Consider the following 18793-nt stretch of genomic DNA (forward strand, 5'->3'; position numbering starts at 1 on the left):
TGCCAGGAGCTATGAGTAGGGTGGGATGAGTAATTATTGTTTAATGGAATGGGTATAGAGTTTCAGTTTTACAAGGTGAAAAGAGTTATGGAGCTGGATGGTGGTGTCGGTGCACAAAACTGTGAATGTATTTGAAGTTACTATATACTTAGAAAAGGTTAAGATGATAAATTTTATGTGTATTTTCCCATAATAAGAAATGGGGAGAAATCCCTGCATTCTTATTCCCTTATAATATCACTAAGGAAAGGGTTAAGTGTCTGCCCTTTGGTATCCACATTTATGTTTCAGAACTACCACATAGCAATTACCTTGGGCATGTGACTTAGCCTCTCTGTGCTTCAGCTTCCTTGTAGATACAGTATCTACTTAGAAGTGTGGTATGAGGATTAGGTGAGTTTGTGTATATAAAGCACTTAGCATATTAAACACCAAATAAGTAGTAGCTGTTATTATTACTACCAACACTAAATCTATTCTCAGCATCCCAAATAAAATCATATGCCCTCATGGAGAAACCATTTGTATTTCGCTCCAGGTTCAACATCTGCCCTAAAAAAAAAAAAAAAGGTGAATCTTCCCTTCCTTAGCCAGAGCACACTAATGGGAATTAGGACCCAAGTTACTCTGTCCTTTGGAAAACAAAAGAGGTAAGATATGCCCAGTCACATTCATTCAACAAATGTTAACTCTGTACCTAATCTGTGCTGGACATTGTATGAGGGGCTGCATTTATTCTCTCGTGGTCAGCACTTTCCACTGTACTCTCTGTACCAAAGCCTTGTTTCCTTACTGAAGCACACTGATCATCTGAAGGAAATGTTATATGAAAACATTTCCCAGTTATATTTTCAACAATAAAGAATTATTAAAAAAATAAAACATTTCCCAGAATGAAACGGATAAGAATAGAAGGGGACACCCCACATTGTCCATTTCTATTTTCTCCCTATCTATAATAATAAAAGTGTAATATGCTAATTAGACCGGACAGCGGAACGACCTTCTGGACAACCTTCTGGACAAAGCAGGGGCTGCAAGGGCAGTGGCTGCAAGGGCCGAGGCAGCCGCCGTGGCTGCAAGGGCCAAGCCCCTTGCACGAATTTCATGCATCGGGCCTCTAGTAGTTCCATAAAAAAAACAAAACACCCTCTTCATTTATTTTCAAATTAATAAAGCAGGTTATTTTCAGAGAAACTTTTGCTCAAAATCTGTCAGGATGGAAGACTTCAGGCAAGCTTGCTTTGAAATTGATAAAATGACAGAGCAGCCTGGCTGGTTTGGCTCAGTGGATAGAGCCTCAGACTGTGGACTGAAGGTCCCAGGTTCGATTCTGGTCAAGGGCACATGCCCGGGTTGCGGGCTCGATCCCCAGTTGGAGGTGTGCAGGAGGCAGCCAATCGATGATTCTCTCTCATCATTGATATTTCTCTCTCTCTTTCTCCCTCTCCCTTTCTCTCTGAAATAAAAAAATATATTAAAAAAAAAAAGAATAGCATCATATAAAAAAAAAAAAATGACAGAGCATATCATCCCTGCCTCCACCCAAACCCACACACACCCAGCAGATCATAGCTCACTGCTGGGTGATGTGAATACAGTCAGGGAGATGCCATGCTGGGAGGCACATAGGACCCAGAAAAGGCTAGGCACAAGCACAGAGCATCCACATAAGCTATCATCGCCGAGGAAATCTCCTCTAAAACTTCTCCAAACTTAACGTTGCTGAGCGCAGGTAAGACTTGGCCACCTGAAAAAGAGCTGATATAATGATGATGATTTTATGAAGTCACACCAATGTGTCTTGGCAGCACAGTGCAGGGGGTGGGGGAGGGTGGCCCCACACTGACTTGGGAGTGAGACCTGCCTGGGTTGGGTCCCAAGTGCACCACTTCATTGCTTGTGTGACTCTGGACAAATATTTAACTTCTTTAAGTTCCACTTTCCTTATCTGTATTTTATGGCTTAAAATTCCTACCTTTGAGGATCTTTGTGAGGATTAAAGGAAATGATTCATGTTAAAGACCCAGCTGATGTTTGACACACTAGAAGCTCAACATGATGGATACCCTGCCCGTGTACATACAGCCTTAAGAACTGGGCTGTCTCTTATGCAAGGACCAGTAACCTCTCTGAGCCTTTACTATCTCTGAAATCCTGGCTCAGAAAAAAAGAAGGGAGGGGGTGGCTCTGCTTTTGTGACAGCTCATGTGTGTTAAGGGGATCCCCAAGACCAGCCCAGGTTTTGATGATTCACTAGGAGGACTCCTAGGGCGGCACGTGGTCACAATCACAGCTAGGATTGATTACAGCCAATCAGCAAAGAAAAAAGGTCAGTGGGGAAAACAAAGTGTGAGCTTCTAAGAGTCTTTTCCCAGTGGAGTCCCACAGGACACGCAACGAGTTGTGACAACCTGTGGGAATGTTACAAACCGGGGCAGCTCATTCGAGATTCGGTGCCCAGGATTTTTACTGGGGGTGGGTCAGGTAGACAGCCCCCTCTGGGCAAGTCCTCAAATCCCAGACTCCCAGAAGGAAAGGAGGTGCTCAGCATAAGCTGTGCTGTTTGCGCAAACAGTTTGGGGACAGTGAGCAACTCTGATCATTGAGAGTGGCGGGAACCCTTCCAAATCCAAGTCCCCAAATGCCAGCCAAGGAGGCCCTAGTCTCAGGCTTGCTCTGTTCATTCTTTTCTGCACACACGAGAGCAAAACACCAAATATCTAAATACTAACTACTAACTGACTGCTAAATTCTTATGACTAACCTATGTATTGAAATCCTTTAAAAAAAAAATAGTGAACATAACTCAGTGCTTCATTCAGCACATTTGTACTGTGTCAGCCGGCGGGGCTCCACGCATTAAGGAAATAAGCCCCTGCCCTCTACAACTTGGAGACGGATAGGGGAGATAAGATGAGTACATAAAGAGCGATAACACAAGGTGGTATGCGGTGGCGCCATAAAAGAGGTATAAGCCAAACACCAAACCAGTTAGAGAAGGAAGGGGACACTTCCTGCTGTGATCAGCCAGAAAGATTCTGGTAAGGATTCCGACAGAGCTGCAGTTTCAAAGACAGGATTTCAGAGTAAGTGACAGGGCTGGGAAGAGCTCGCCGAGGGCAATGAAAGCACCATTGGATTGGAATCAGTTTAATTGGAAGACAGGGTTCATAGATGGGGATGGTGGGAGACAAGAATTTAAAACAGAAGCTGGGATCAGATCATCGAAGGTCTCCAATGTTGGACTAAAGAGGTTGCCCTTTATGTAGTTGGTGGTGGGGAGCCTCTGTGTGTTTACTCTTTAAATCGTTCTCCTATAGCATAAATGAAGGAGAGGATTACAGAATTTACCCCATCGACCTTTTTTCTTTGCTGATTGCCTGTAATCAAAGGGGCTAGGGCTCTCACAGTGGACCTCACAAAAGCCAAAGAAAGCCCAAGTGGCAGAAGAGGTGAAATGCAAATGTCATGTGGGAACAACATCGGGAAGGAAGCTGTAACAATGCCCCTTGGAGATGCACAAGGCTCAAAGACTCAAACAAGACTCAAAGTTCTTGAGCTGAGCTACCTGGGGGATTAGTGCACTGAACCAGGAATGCCTGGAAGGGCAGCCAGGTTAAAGGTAAAACTAATAGCATGGCAGAAAAGTCAGTGGACATGTCTAGAACCTCAATGAAGAGAGTGCTCAGGAGACAGGCTGTGGCTGGAACTGTAAATACGGAAGTCCCCAGCTGAGAGGCTCAGCGACAGCAGTGGGGGTGGTTGAACTCAGGAAGAGAAAGAATGCAATGAAAAAAAATCACAGAAAAGAAAGCAAATGACATTGTATTTGTCAACTGAAAATAGAAAGAGCAGTCGGGTTGGAGAAGCAGAATAGTGGGGTGTCAGAAAGCTGGGGGAAGAACTCCAGGAAAGGAGTTATCAACCCAGCCAGTTAGGGCAAGGAGTCAAGGCTGACCAGGGTAAGGAAAGGCAGGCATTTAGGTAACTGGCGTGTCACCTGTGATCTCTGACAATTAAAGACAGGGTGGGGCAGAAAACTGTGTGTGAGACAAGGCTTCATTCACTGAGGAAGAAGGCGTGGGGAAGCTCTGGAGGCTGAGGATAAAGAAAGTGATATAAAGAGGGGACCCAGCTTCAAAAGAATAGATGGCTATAAAGAGATGGTATCCAGCCCTGGCCGGTTTGGCTCAGTAGATAGAGTGTTGGCCTGCAGACTGAACGGTCCCAGGTTCGATTCCGGTCAAGGGCACATGCCTGAGTTGTGGGCTCAAGACCCAGAAGGGGTCGTGCAGGTGGCAGCTGATCAATGATTCTCATCACTGATGTTTCTATCTCTCTCTCCTTTGCTCTCTGAAATCAATAAATAAAAGAGAGAGATGGTATCCAAACAATGGTGGCATTGACTGCTAGTAGTAGCACCTGCCCCTTCACCCTCAATGGGCAGACAGGGAGAAGCTCAGGGACAATTAAGGGTGCTCTTCACAATCCATCAGCACAGTGATGATTGTTCAAGAAGTCTACCTGCCCATTGTCCACCAGGAGGCATGATGTATTTCCTTGGATACACAGAATATTGGTAACAGGCATTTTGGAGAAGCCAGACAACTACACAGGGCAAGCCCACAGCTATGCATTTCTTCTCCCTCAAGCAAATGTAACTCGGCTCTTAAGCTTGGTAGAGAGGTAACAGTATAAACACACACACTCTCTCTCTCTCTCTCTCTCTCTCTCTCTCTCTCTCTCTCTCTCTCACACACACACACACACACACACACACACACACGACAAAGGAGTTCTCTATAGCCAGACTGCCTCCATTCAAGTTCTGACTCCACCACTTATTAGCTTTATGATCTTATGATCTGAAACAAGTTACTTAACCTTGGTGCCTCTGTTTTCTCATCTCTAAAATGGGCTTAATAACAGAACCTATTGCATAATGTTGTGGTGCGGATTAAATGAGTTATTCGTGTAAACAGCTTAACTCAAATTTTGGCAGATGGTAGTGTTCAATTATTGTTGGCTATTATCCTTATCTTATTTTAGTCTCACTACAGTGTCGCAAGATAAAGCCAGGCAATCACTATCATCTGCATTTGACTAATAAGGAAACTGAGACTTAAGAGAGGAAATACTTGCCCAGTTTTCACAGGGTGCAGGACACAAGGCAGGATTTGAAAACAGTCTAACCCCCAGAATGAGGTGTACAAAGCTCTTCATGCTCAGCCCACTGCTACCTCTCTGGCCTCAGCTCCTGCCAACCTTGCCTTGAACTGTGCCCACCACACTACTTCCTGCCCTTTTAACTATGTGATCCCTCAAGTCTCCTCTCAAATGTCACCTCTTCTAGGAAACCCTTGACATTTGATACTCCTTCCCTCTCACCAAACACCTCTCTTCTCTGTGCTCACCTTTGATTAGTGGCTTCACACTGCATGGCCACTATAGATATCTGTCTTCCCACTGGACTCAGCCTAAACAAATGCCTGGTGCGTAACAAACGTACTAAACGCTCAGTGAGTATTTGTTGAGTGACCCAGTGCTTGTCTCTAAATCTTCCCACTATATCATGCTGCCTCTTTTTATCAACAAATGTTCATTATGTAATAATAGTTTTGAAAGTGTAGCAACAAATTTCACCAAAGATCACACAATCATACCATACTTAAACATTAAGCTAAATGTGCGCCCTGGTCATTGTACCTATAGGAAATGAAGCATGGGCACACACGCACACACACGCACACACACACACGCACCCTTCGAAAGGCTGATCATTCCCACCCACAGTTCATTGTCTTGGTGCCTTTGGTCTCAAAGGAAAGAGCAAACCTGGATTATCAAAGGACTCATCCTGGACATGGTTAACCCAGTGAGGAGGGCCTGGGGCTTGGCACATGAAGGAGGTCAGGTTCAAAGGTCTCACATTCCAGAAGCCCAAGGTGAGGTTCTGCTAGGTCACAGGGGTGGGGAACATTTTCTTCTGCCAAGGGCCATTTGGGTATTTATCACATCATTCTCTGGCCATACAAACTTATCAACTTAAAAACTAGCCTGCAATATTTGGTCAAACATTTAATTAACTCATCCCTAATGCCTTGGCAGGGCCAGGCCAAATGATTTCATGGGTCTTATATGGCCCGAGGGCCAGACGTTCTCCACCCCTCTTCTAAGAGCTTAAAGCAGACATCTTGCTCCCTGTGTACAGAATGTCAACCTGAGACTTCCTTGCAGTTCCCTGACTGCTCAGGGTGATCTTGGGAAAAGGCTAGTAGAGAAGAGAAAAGTGAGCACACCTCTGTGTCCTTGCTTCCTCACACACCAAGCAAACACCTGTGCTCAGTTCCATGGCAAAAGCACATCTGTCCCCAGCGGAGTCTGACAGGTAGAGCCACGTCTCCTCCACCCCCTTGGCTCCCAGCCACCACCGGTTCATGTGGGGAAGCAGGTGATCCTCTCTCCTTCCAGGCATCTCCAGTAACCAAGACGAATCTCCCCAGAGGCTCTCCCTGAGGAACTCCGGGTATATGTGAGGTTTTCCCTCTGGTCTGGATAAAGCAAACACTTAGGAAAACATAAACACAGACCTAGAAACACACAAACACACACTTGTGTGTACTTGCGTCTGACGCTGACTGCTTGGGGGAAATGGCCACCCGGTATCTGCAATTGGCCCATAAATGATAGTTTTGTGGTGCAGGCCTCCCTGCTCCTCCCCCCAGGAAACTCAGAGGCTGTTAACCACAGCAGTGCATGCTGAGCAGTAGAAATTTGATAAAGCACTAACCAAATTCAGCATGCACTGGGTGTCAACTACTTCCAGAATCTTCAACTCGATTCTGGAGTTATTAAAAAGGGCCTTCGACATTCTGTCTGGGTCCAAGCCTCACTCATTTTGCCAAAGGCATACCTGGGTCTTTTGTCAAAAAAATGGTTAACATGCCTAACCTCCAAAGCAGGTCATATGTACCTTTTTGCAATAATTTGGCTCCAATGTGGTCTAGTCTATACATCAGCATATGGAGTTACCATTTTCCAATATATATGTATTTCCTGTATAACATCTTTACAAGTACCTTTTACCAAAAAGATTAAAAGGATGTGTTATCTTCTCTGTACCCATAAGTCCAAACAAGTGTGCCTTCACTCAACTGTAAGTCCATCTTCTATATTTTGGACAGTGTTACTGTCCTAAAGAGAAATCTAATTATTTTACTCACAATAGTGAGACACTTCCTTCCAAACTCCAAGGTAAAGCACAAGTTTCACCTTTGGGCTTCCACCCACCACTTGAGCAACACCTCCAGCCATAACTTACCTGTCTCATGTGCCAACTCAGTCATTTCTCCCGTTCCCTCAGTATCCCAGACCCTTCTTGCCTCCATGCCACTGAACCTGAAAGTCTCTCAACCCCTTCTTTCTACCCCACTCCCTTCTCAATATAGCAAACTCCTCCTGGGCGGTGGTTCTACCTCATCTGTCACTTTCCAACTTTCCCAGTCAGTTGCTCTCTGCAATCTAATGATAAGCTGTACATGTTTCTATTACAACATTTACCACACAATATTCTTTTATCATTGTTTTCCTTATTATGGGCATTTTCTTGTTCTTTTTTTTGAAATTGCCAGAATCTGATTGTAAACTTAATGACTTGATGAAAACCCAATAAAAGAGTGGGGCAAATATCATCAACCCACATTTTCTCTACGAGGAAACTGAAGCATCTGTAAATGAAATGACTTGATGATGTGTAATTGGAGAATGGCAAAGCTTGTACTGTGAGAACTCTCAAGAGCCAAGAGGAAGTCTAGAGGAAGAGAGAAAAAGCAGGAGAAATAGGGGGAAAGAAGAGAGAGGGAATGAACGGACGGGAACAGACACTCAATACCTAACAAATTACTACCCCAGGTGCTCATTTGCAAACCGAATGCCCATGGTTTCAACTATTCACAAGTTACCATGAATATACACTGAGTGGTCAGATTATTATGACCACCTCATCAGTACAATAAAGTGAATTAGTTATGCAAATAATAATAATAATAAAACCTTGAGAGCATTTGCTTAGGAAGTTTTCAATATTCAGTATTTTTGGAGTGTCAATGAAGTACTGATGGGGTGGTCATAATAATCTGGACAGTCATAATAATCTGGCCACTCAGTGTATGTCACATGGAAATTGTAGTTAAACAGAGCACAGGATAGGTATGAGCTGGTGAGTCCCTGGCTTTTGAGTCATTGGTCAACCACCCAGCATACAGCATCTCAATCTTTTATTGCAGGTTTTTAATAAACACTAGTGTCCCAGTGCACGGATTCATGCACATTGAAAGGAAATTAATTAGAAGAAATATTTTAATTTGCTATTCGCACTTTCTCTATAATAGAAGCGTCAACCAAATTCAAGATTGACAATAATAGATTGAAACACATGCGTGTGATTGGTGCCAGTGAGATTATGTATATATATATATAAACTTGCTTAATTAGACCTGCTTTCTGATTTAGCTAAACTTTTTCCAGCCCAGTGAAGCACCCCAACTTCTCTTTCAGGTAATTGTCAGCAAAACATCAGTAAATATCAACACGAAGCAGATTATTATTGTAGATCATGCAAGGAGAACAAAGGGTAAAATATTTAGCTGTAGCAGTGTTTGACTATATTCTGCGCAGTGAGAAAACCTGAAGTCATTTTCAAGCTCCACCATTTCTTCTTTTCAGCCGGGTCAAGTGTCTAAACTTTCTAAATCTCTGTTTTCTGGCCACTGAAAAGAAAATAGGATTCTACCAAGTCTCCTATCTACCTACTCCAGGACTTCTGTAAGGATCATATGAGATGAGGCACGGGAAAATGCATCACCAACATTTGGTTAAACTGTAAAATGTTTGCACCTGGCTATAAAGCAAGTTGGGTTCCTGGGCTGAAGAAACTGCAAGGAGGCTAGCGCTAGGGAGAGGAAGCTGGGCATTGCTACACAGCATCATTACCTGGTGCCCACAGCGACTCTTTCCAGGCTGGGCTGGGCTGTGAGTCACATTTTGCACCATGGGGTCTTGGAAGCACTGGCTGCGTGGTAGCAGGGCCTGTGTCCCACTTGGGGGAAGCCGAGTGTTGGTTTGTCGGTGCCTGGTCTGTGGTGCCAATTATTTTTAAATGGCCAGTGCATGTCATGGCAGCTCCTGCATTGAGCGTCTGCCCTCTGGTGGTCAGTGTGCATCATAGCTACCGGTCGGACAGACATTTAGCCTTTTATATATATAGATGTGACCTCATTTAATCATCTGAACCACCTGTGAGACAAGTATAATCATTTCCATCCTTCAGACACACTGAGGAAAATGGCATGCTGTGGTGATAGTTGCAGACTTGGGGATAGCAAAGGTCTCAGGATGCACCCGAACGTGTCCCAAGATGGTGGACCCGAAACAACCCTAGAATCCATTCTAAAAATAATCAAAGAACTAAACGGAAAACCCACACCCCTTACTTCTAAACCTCAACTGACTTGCTGTGAAGAATCTAACACCCCACACAGTTCAGTCTTCCTTCCCGAGGGCCTGAGTGGTTGAGGCACTGAGCAACGTGGCTTGGCTGAGGTCCAGCCCAAGCCCTCAGCCTCACAGCCCAGTGTTTTAATCTGATTCAGCCAGTGGCAGAGGAGCCCAGGAGCCTGTGGCCATGAGTAATGACAGCACCAAGCACATCTGTCTCATCAGAAGCTGATGGTGTCAGTTCTATCCTGACTAGCAGTAAAACAGTGCTGCTGCAAAGGAAAAAAGAAGTGTTTATTCCCCCAGAAGTTAAGCAAAGCCTTTCTTTCTTCCTCTAACTCAGAATGCAAATTTGTGGAATTGTTTACTAAGGCTTAAACCCTCCCCTCTGAAATATTTCCTGATGCATTTATAGAAGGAAGACTCATCTAGGAATAATAAGTCAAAGTCATTTCTACTAGTATTAGAAAGTCGGACTTGAGGAAATGCTTTTATTTTGGCCTCCTTTGATCTCCGGCATCACTAGGAAGATAATGCACATGAAAGTGTTTTCGTGGTTGTAAGTACTTCACATGTGAAAGAGGCCACTACAACTACCTGAGGGTTACTGCAACATTTCAGCAAAGACTTCATTTCAGAAGATTCTTTCATTCATTCGTTCATTCACTTAATTTTTTATCTTTATTGTTGAAAGTATTACATATGCCCCCTTTCCCCCCCCCCCCCAATGACCCCTTCTAGCCCACCCCCACCCGCTGCCCCAGGCCTTCACCACCCTATTGTCTATGTCCATGTGTTATGCATATATACATACAAAGGTCTTTGGTTGATTACCTCCCACCCACCCACCTCAGCCTTCCTTCTGAGATTAAAAATGCTTTTACTAGCCCTAACTGTTTGGCTCAATGGATAGAGTGTCGGCCTGCAGACTCAAGGATCCCAGGTTCGATTCCTCAAGAGCATGTACCTTGGTTGCGGGGGAGGCAGCTGATCGATGTTTCTAACTCTCTATCCCTCTCCCTTCCTCTCTGTAAAAAATCAATAAAATATATTTAAAAAAAATACTTTTACTAAATTCCCACTGAGTGCCAGGCAATGTGGATGCAGAATTAATCCAGACAATCCAGCCCTAGCCAGTTTGGCTCAGTGGATAGAGCTTTGGCCAGGACTGAAGGGTCTTGGGTTCGATTCCAGTCAAAGGCATCTACCTCAGTTGTAGGTGGGAGGCAACCAAAGTTTCTCTCTCTGTGTCTCTCCCCCTCCCTTCTACTCTCTCTAAAAATCAATGGAAAAATATCCTCCAGTGAGGATTAACAACAACAACAAAAATAATAATAAACCAGACAGTCCAAGCCCTTGGGGAATCAATCTTTTCCTAAATTAGTCTTTTCATCTCCATGGTATTACAACTACTCCAGGTGCTCTGGCCTCTCCGCTGCCTCCCTCCCCCAGAGTTCTAAACCACTCAAGAGTGTGCTTCTCCCACATTCTGCAAGTCTTAGCTTGCAATCAAGGCCCCAGTGGGTGCTAAAGGAAAAAACCATATTTAGTGATTTAAGAGGTGAATACTTAATGGCACACATGGCTCTATTGCCATAAATAACCTGCTTTCATTATACTTCTGTCAACCTATCTGCCCAGAAGTTGCCTGAAAGCAGTTCTCCCCTCCCAACAACAATAGTTAACAGAGGAGTGGACACAAGTCTCAATGATCTATGGACCATGTGCTCCGAAGGAGGGCAGCCAGCTGGGGAAACCCTTGGAAAATCAAGAGCTTGAAGCAACAAGAAGTAGAAACATTTTCTGACACCTGATTCATCTGGATGTGGTAATTCTCTACCAAACTTCTATTTAGGCAGATGTGAATGGAAAAGAACCCAGAATCCTAGATGTTTAAGACTGGAAGGAACTCATCTGGGCTAACTCCCTCCCTTTATAGATAAAGAAACCAAGTCTCAGGGAGAGGACATGACGAAACCCAGATTGCACAGCTTGTCTCTGAGGTAGGAGTAGAAGCCAGTCACCTGCCTCCCAAGCAAGGCCCATTCCTCCCCCCAGAGCCGCCAGGAGCCAGGTGTGCACCTGTAGGCAGCCCTGCAGCACACCCTGTGGTGCCCCCACGGGACACCGCCTATCTGGCTGCTCCCCTTGCTTCCTCCTTGCATGCCTCTGCTGTGCTTAAAGCAACAAGACACAGCCCTCTGGAGCTCTGAGACCTCTGTGCAAACGGGCAAGCCTGCTTTTATTCTGTGAAATGGGATTATTTTCTGTCCTTTTCTCCTGAAGATCAATGAGCTGCTAGCCATCAAGGAATTATTTTTTCTTTGAAGAAAACTTGGAGTAAGGTTCTGATAGAGTATTTGCATCACAATTAATTCCTACCAATGTTAAACCCAAGAATTAGGTTCCAGAATTTTATAGAGTGGCAATGCTTTTGCTCTTTCTACATCTAAACTTTTTTTTTTAATAGCATACACACTTGCATGCAATGCAAGTGACAATACCCTTGACACTTGGTCCTCATAGTGACCCTGATAGGAGATGGTAGAGTAGGGGTCATTATCCCCAATTTACAGAAGAGGAACTTGGTTCCGGGAAGCTACCTGTCTGCCCAAAGTCAAACAGGTAATAAAATGCAATGCCGAAGCAATGACCTTGTCTAAGGCTTTCTCCTTGCTTACTGTGCAATTTGGCTTTAGAGTTTTCTGCTCAAATTTTGCACATCAACATCAAAGAGCAACCTTTTCTGTTACATTTGAGACATTTCAGACACTTGAGTCCCTTAAAAAGGATCACAGCTTGATCCTTGGACTCCGGCAGCAGCCCCACAGCAGGCGTTTCTCTCTGCTGGACACTAAATGACACAGGTGGGTTATGGGGGGAGTGAACTTCGGGGGTGCAGAAACGAGATTAACCTTTATGATGCTTTCAATTCTTCATAATGCTCTGCATCCTTTCAAAAACAATCTGAGATAGTTCTTAGCTTTGACAATAATTCAATCAAAAGTAAGGCATTCATTTGTTCATTTTAAAAAATATTTACTCACTCACTGGTGCAGAGAAAAAGACTCAAAAGGCTATATCATGAGTCTAGGTGTACTGATTACTAGTATATTATGAATGCTAAAGTATTTTATCTTTTTTACAATGAATATGTACAATGATCTCACTTACATGTAGAATTTATAAAGAGCTGAATTCATGGAAACATGGAGCAGAATGGTGGTTGCCAGATTGGGGGTGGGGGAAATGGGGCAATGCTGGTCAAGAGGTACAAACTTCCAGTTATGAGTAAGGTCTGAGGTTCTAATGTACAGCATGGTGGCCACAGTTAACAATACTAAATTGTATACCCGAAAGTTGCTAAGACAGTAAATCTTAAGTGCTCCCACTACAACAACAAAAAAAAGTAGCTATACATGTATCGAAGCATCATGTGCACACCTTAGACTTACACAACAGTTGCATGTCAATTACTAGTATATCTCAATAAAGTTGGCAGGTCGAGAGAGAGAAAAAACCAAACAATTATGATTATTTGATTTTTAAAACATTTTCTTCATTCTGAAAAAATGGGGGAAGGGGTTACCTCTACAGGGGATTGAGAGCTCTATCACTGCGAACCAAGCAAACAATACTCTAAGTCCCAGACCAGAACCTTTGCCTTGCTTCTCCATCTAAATACTCTCAGCCCCCAAGAATTTAAAACAATATGCCAGGACACCAGTGTTATACAAAGATTTTAGAGGGAGAAAAAAAAAAAAAATATATATATATATATATATACACCAGATTCAACATATAAAATCAAATGAAAAAATTGCATAAATCCTTAAATCATTTTCAAGCTCATTGGTGTCAATCTGACACCCTTACCCTTACCTCACCCCCATCCCCACCCCCTGAGGCACTTGTCAGTCTTCCTTGCTCTTAGAGACTCTTCTACGGAAAAGTTTGGGAAGCCCTAAGACAGTGATGGTGAACCTTTTGAGCTCGGCGTGTCAGCATTTTGAAAAACCCTAACTTAACTCTGGTGCCGTGTCACATATAGAAATTTTTTGATATTTGCAACCATAGTAAAACAAAGACTTATATTTTTGATATTTATTTTATATATTTAAATGCCATTTCACAAAGAAAAATCAACCAAAAAAATGAGTTCGCATGTCACCTCTGACACGCGTGTCATAGGTTCGCCATCACTGCCCGAAGAGCACCATCTGATCCCCCCCCCACACCCCCTTTTGAAAGAGTGGCAACCTCATTAATAACATCACTGTTACTGTTAGTTATTTTTTTAAGTCAAATTTTTCTTCATTTACTCTATCTTTCAAAATTCTTTACAAAACAGGTGGCAGCAAACATGTTGCCAGGGAAACCCAAAAGCCACAGGAGCATCCTTAGCTCTACCTCCCTTGCAGGGGGGGAGGCGGGGAGAGGAGTGTCTGGCCTGGTGCCCTGGGCTCTGAGGGCTACCTCTGGGCGGCCTCACATTTCTGCAGGACAGCAGACTGCTCTGCACAAGGTGCTAATTCAGCCATTCCACAGGTATTTACTGAGGGAAGCCGGAGAAAGGCCTCTTAGGGGACAGTGGGATCATTCACAAGCCAACGGTCAGGGCTAACGGATCAGATGTGGACAATCAATCTTTCATTAGACCGAAAACCACCTCTAGGATACAGCAGCCGGGCCCCTGCCGCACCCACTCAGAGCAGCTGGGCGGGGGCAGGCCGGGGCTGTGGAACAGGGCTGCTGCCCGGGAGAGGCTAAGGCAGTCCCGGATCCACACCAGAACCACTGAGACTCTTGCACCTGAATGAGCTAACACCTCTAAACGCTTCGAACAGTGTCTGGCACCTAGTGAGAACTCAATCGTCGGCTTTGCAGGTACTATTCCAGCTTGCCCCTCCTCAAGGAGCATCAAAACAGTGGAAAGAACACAGGTGTTAGATTCAGAGAGACCGGATTTGAGTCCCAGCTATGCCACTTACTAGCCATGTGACTAAGGGACGTGATCGCTCGGAGCCTCGGCTTCATTTGTAAAATGAGGTCAAGGTCAGTATCCCATCCTCACGTGGCTTTGTGAGAATTAAGGACACGTTATATGCAAAGAAAAGTGTCTGGCCCATAAGTGCTCCATGAAAGATAGGCAATACTGCTACTGGTTTGCATCACCCCTTCCCCACCCCTCTTGAAGGTTCCTGGAGTCTGATTTCACCTGGAAGCCACAGTAGAGCAGAAAAACTACAGGGGTGAGGGAATGAAGGCAGTGTGGGCGGGGGGAGGGAGATAAGGAAGGGGAGGCTGAAGAACTTCCAGCAAAGTCCACAGTTCCTTTCAGCCACCCTCCTCTGGCTGCTCCATCCAACTGACAGCTGGGACCACTATTCCCTAGTTGGGGAGGCTGCCAAGACAGGGACAGGAAGCTGGACAGCGGTTTGAATCCATCCAATCTTCCCGTGTTTGTCTGTCTGTCTGAACCCCACTGGGCTTCCTCTGCACGTCCCTGCCAGGCTGAGGGGGTCAGGAGGCTGACAGTATGACTCACAGCTGTTCTTATCTGGGCTTCCATCTCCACCCAGAGCCCAAAGGCCTGGAGGGAGGCCGCTGGTCACCACCCAACATTAAAAGAAAATGACTTTTGACTAACCTGGGGGATTTATAAAGGGAGGAGGGAGAAAAGGGAAGAGGGGGCTGACACGGTGGGTGCAGAGAGAGGCCCACTTCCTACACGCTGGAGGAGCCCATGACTTAGCGCCGGAGCAGTTGGCTTTCCACTTTAGACAATGACAACTAGCAGTCCTGTCATTGATAACTCACCGTGGGACAGGTCTGCGTGTAGGAAGAGAATTCCAAAAACAAATCTGCTTATTTTCCAAGTACAAATCATCCCCAAATCCCCTTCCCAACACCCCACCTGTGTGGCCAGTGGTCCTAGCGCGCTGCCTTAAGTCACCTGAGCAATCTGGGGGCAATCACTTTGCAGCCAGGTCCCGCCAGCAGCCAGCCCCGACCCGGGCTCAGTCCTCAAAAGCCCCAGGAAACCCCAGCGCCCAGCGGAGCCCCCCACCGGCCCAGGCACCTCGGCTTCCTGCTGCCTCCGCCCCCTGGGCAGCGCAGCTGACCCTTAAGTAGGTGGGGAATTGACCAAGGAAGCTTGCCGGCCGCCAAAATGCAGTTCACGTGTTAGAATTCATAAGACTAAAAAGCACCGTTCAACCCCAACGCCTTCATTGAACAGAGAAGGAAACAGAGACCCAGAGAGGGAGAGAAAGTTGCCCGAGGTAACACAGCGAGTGGACAAAAAACGAGACTAGCACCCGGGAGCGCTCCGAGGGGCAGCCGGGCAGGGAGCGCGTCCCGCCGCCTTCCGCGTCCTCTAACCCGCGGCCGGAGCCAGGTGTGCAACCCTCAACCCCGGCGCGCCTTACCTTCCGCCAACCCGGGCGCGCGAGCCTCCTCTTCCCTGCGGGGCGCTGGCGGCTCTGCCCGCTCGCCCGCCAGCCCGGCGGTCCAGGTGTCGCCCTGCAGCTGTCAGCGCGGGGCTGCGAGTGCTGGCCCCTCCCGCGGGCGCGGGCGGCCCTGGGGCTCCGGGGCGCACCGGCCAATGGCGCGGAGCCTGCGCCCCGCCCCGCCCCGCCCCGCCCCGCCCTCGCCGCCCTCGGGCCCCAGCCCCCTGCCTGCCCTTCGCCCACCCTTTCCAGCCCCTATCGGTTTGCTGCTCCTTCTGCGCCCTCACGGTCCTCCTGCCCGGCCTTCTCCAGCACAGATTAACCCCGCAACAACTTTTTTACTGCGCAGAGTGCAGCGCTGTTATGTTGTGAACAGTCCTGTGCGTTGGAGCTGGAGAGCAAGGAGCGCTCCACTCGTTTGGGGTCAGCCACCCAGCAGGGACAGGGGCGCTGAGTGGTGTGGAGCCTGGTGACCTGAACAAGAAGCTTTCCCTGCTCTGGGCACCAGTTTGCTCACGAGTTAATAGGTTAAAAAAAAATACCTCCCAGGTTGTTGTGAGGATTCAATGAGGTGATGCTTTACGTTTTTAATAAACACCGGGATCAATGGTGAGCGCGAGCTGTAGGGCCTGAGCCCCCCAAGGGGTGGGCAGTGAGGACTGGCACGATGCTGGAAGGTGCTGGCTGGTGTGAGGCATACCTATAAACGCAATGTGATATTACAGCCAATTTGAAAAAATTACTGATGATGTGGCAGACCAGGCAAACTTCTGAAATTGGTGAACCTTAAGGCCTTCTCCCATCTTCCCAGTTGGTGCTGTCCATCCAGCTGAGGGTGGCCCAGGTCTGCGTTGGATTCTTCCAAAGATCTTCCTGTTCCCAGACTTACAAATGCGGATCCCAAGGGCCTCCTTCAGTGCTGGGGGCAGGACTGCTAACCCGCTTAGGAATCCATGCACTGTGTTAACGTGGGTAGTCTAGCTTTCACCCAAACTTGTGGAGTCTGCTGTGTCCCTGTGCGGGGTGAGCACTCAGCATGCAGAAGGGGATCAAGCCGCTCGTTCTGCCTTTGGTGAGACAAATTTGCAAATAATTTCTATTTAGGGTAATGACTGCTTTAAAACTACAAAGTGTTTAATAGTCACACACTCGACAAAGAGGGCAAGAAAAGCTTTATTAAGGTGTGGCCAAGGTAAGTCTTGAGGGGGGGAGCTATAACTTAGGTGGGATGGAAGCAGGAGAGAGCAGTGGGTGCAGAGAGGCAGGGAAGGCATGGAGAGATGCCTGACATATATAGTGGCTGTGTGACAGGCAGGCAGAGATGAAGCTAAGGTGATCCATACAGGCGGGGTGGCGTGCCTGCGGGAAGCAGCTGTATCCTGTTGGTGATGGCTGCTGGTGAGCAATTTTAAGCAGAGGAGTGGCATGACCTCATTTGCTTTGGTGTCTCACTTTCAGTGTTGATAGCGCCTTCCTTGGTTATCTCCTCCTGAACCTCTCCAGCCTGGAGGGCAGGTACTGGGTCTTGCTCACCTGTGTGGGCCTTGCATCACCTGGTCCAGGCCTTTGAAGGAGCTCAGTGCTTGCTAGGCCCAGTGTCACTCCTCCCCAGGAAACAAACAGCAACTCCTACCTGCTAGGGAGGGCCTAAGGATTCTCACTTTAGGCCCGGGAGCAGGCAGGTGAGGGAGATATTTGGAGACGGGGTCTTGTTGGGGGCCCTCAACCCATCCAAAGAGGTTGTATGGCTCCGAGGTTAAAAGCTAGAGCTCTGACGTCAAATGGCCAAGTTTCAAATGCTGTCCCCTCCTCCCCCACTTTCTAACAGGACCTTAGGCCAATTATTTCTCTGTACCCACAGTTTGCTTATTTGCTACAGAGATGACAATGCTCCCCTCTAAGGCGACTGTGAACATGAAAAGGAGAAAGGGCATGTGTTTAGCAGAGTGCCTTGCACATTAGATTACCGAACCAATCTCAGTTAACATGACTGTAGCAAGTCAGCAGTGGCTTGTTCCTTTTAACTTACAGTGGACTGCCACCCTTCAAAATGGTTTGCATATGGGTGACGCTTAAATTTCTCAGAGTCTTGGTTCATATCAAAGAGAAAGGCAAGGGGGTAGGGATAGTGCAGTAAAGTTATTAAATGTATAGACTACGGTGCGTGTCCCAACTCCAGCAGTAAACTAGACAAGTCACTTAGCCTCTTTAAGCCTCCGTTCCTCTCCTTTGAAATAGAAATAGTGACATTACCTGCCCCTGTAAGGGAGAAGCTGTAATACACATAGCACATTGCCTGTCCCAAGGTAAGATCTCAATAAATAATAGTATCCTAATTGTTGCAAGCAAGGTCTTATACTTTTTGGAAAGAGAAGAGTCATCTAGCAGTAATGCATTTGGAAGGGGGAAGTGTACTCCTGGAAGAAAACTAAATCTAAATGAAAAGGTTAGTGCTGGATCTGTGAAAAATGAGTGAGACAGAAGTGAGCTCAGAAACCTGCAGGTACAGCATGGCCTGAAGGAATTTTCTAGTGGAAGTGGGTTATTTAGCCCGGCCAGTGTGGCTCAGCGGTTGAGCACTGACCTAGGAACCAAGAGGTTGCTGGTTCGATTCCCAGTTAAGGCACATGTACAAGTACAAATCATCATTTGTACAAGCCACGGGAAGCAGCCAGTCAATGATATTTCTCTCTCATCGATATTTCTCTCTATCCCTCTCACTCTAAAAAAAAATCAATAAAAACATATTTTTTAAAAAATTTAAATGTGGAACCTCTGTCTGACCATAGATAAAATTCTTACAATTCTACAGAACTGAAATGAAATGGAGCGCTGTTAGCAGG

General features: G+C 46.2%; 1 protein-coding gene across 12 annotated transcripts in view; it reads right to left on the reverse strand.

The window, feature by feature from the left end:
* The window catches only part of SYTL2 (synaptotagmin like 2), a 112037-nt gene extending 96021 nt beyond the window's left edge, over window positions 1-16016 (reverse strand). For all 12 annotated transcript variants that reach the window (XM_070425786.1, XM_070425787.1, XM_070425784.1 and 9 more), the window contains exon 1: window positions 15930-16016. The gene's annotated coding sequence lies outside the window, so the exon portion shown is untranslated. The remainder of the gene's footprint in view (window positions 1-15929) is intronic.
* Window positions 16017-18793: the final 2777 nt, after the last annotated feature.

Source organism: Myotis yumanensis, unplaced genomic scaffold (assembly GCF_028538775.1).
Source record: "Myotis yumanensis isolate MYYU_CA2020_CCGP unplaced genomic scaffold, mMyoYum1.0.hap1 SCAF_10, whole genome shotgun sequence".
Classification (NCBI taxonomy): domain Eukaryota; kingdom Metazoa; phylum Chordata; class Mammalia; order Chiroptera; family Vespertilionidae; genus Myotis; species Myotis yumanensis.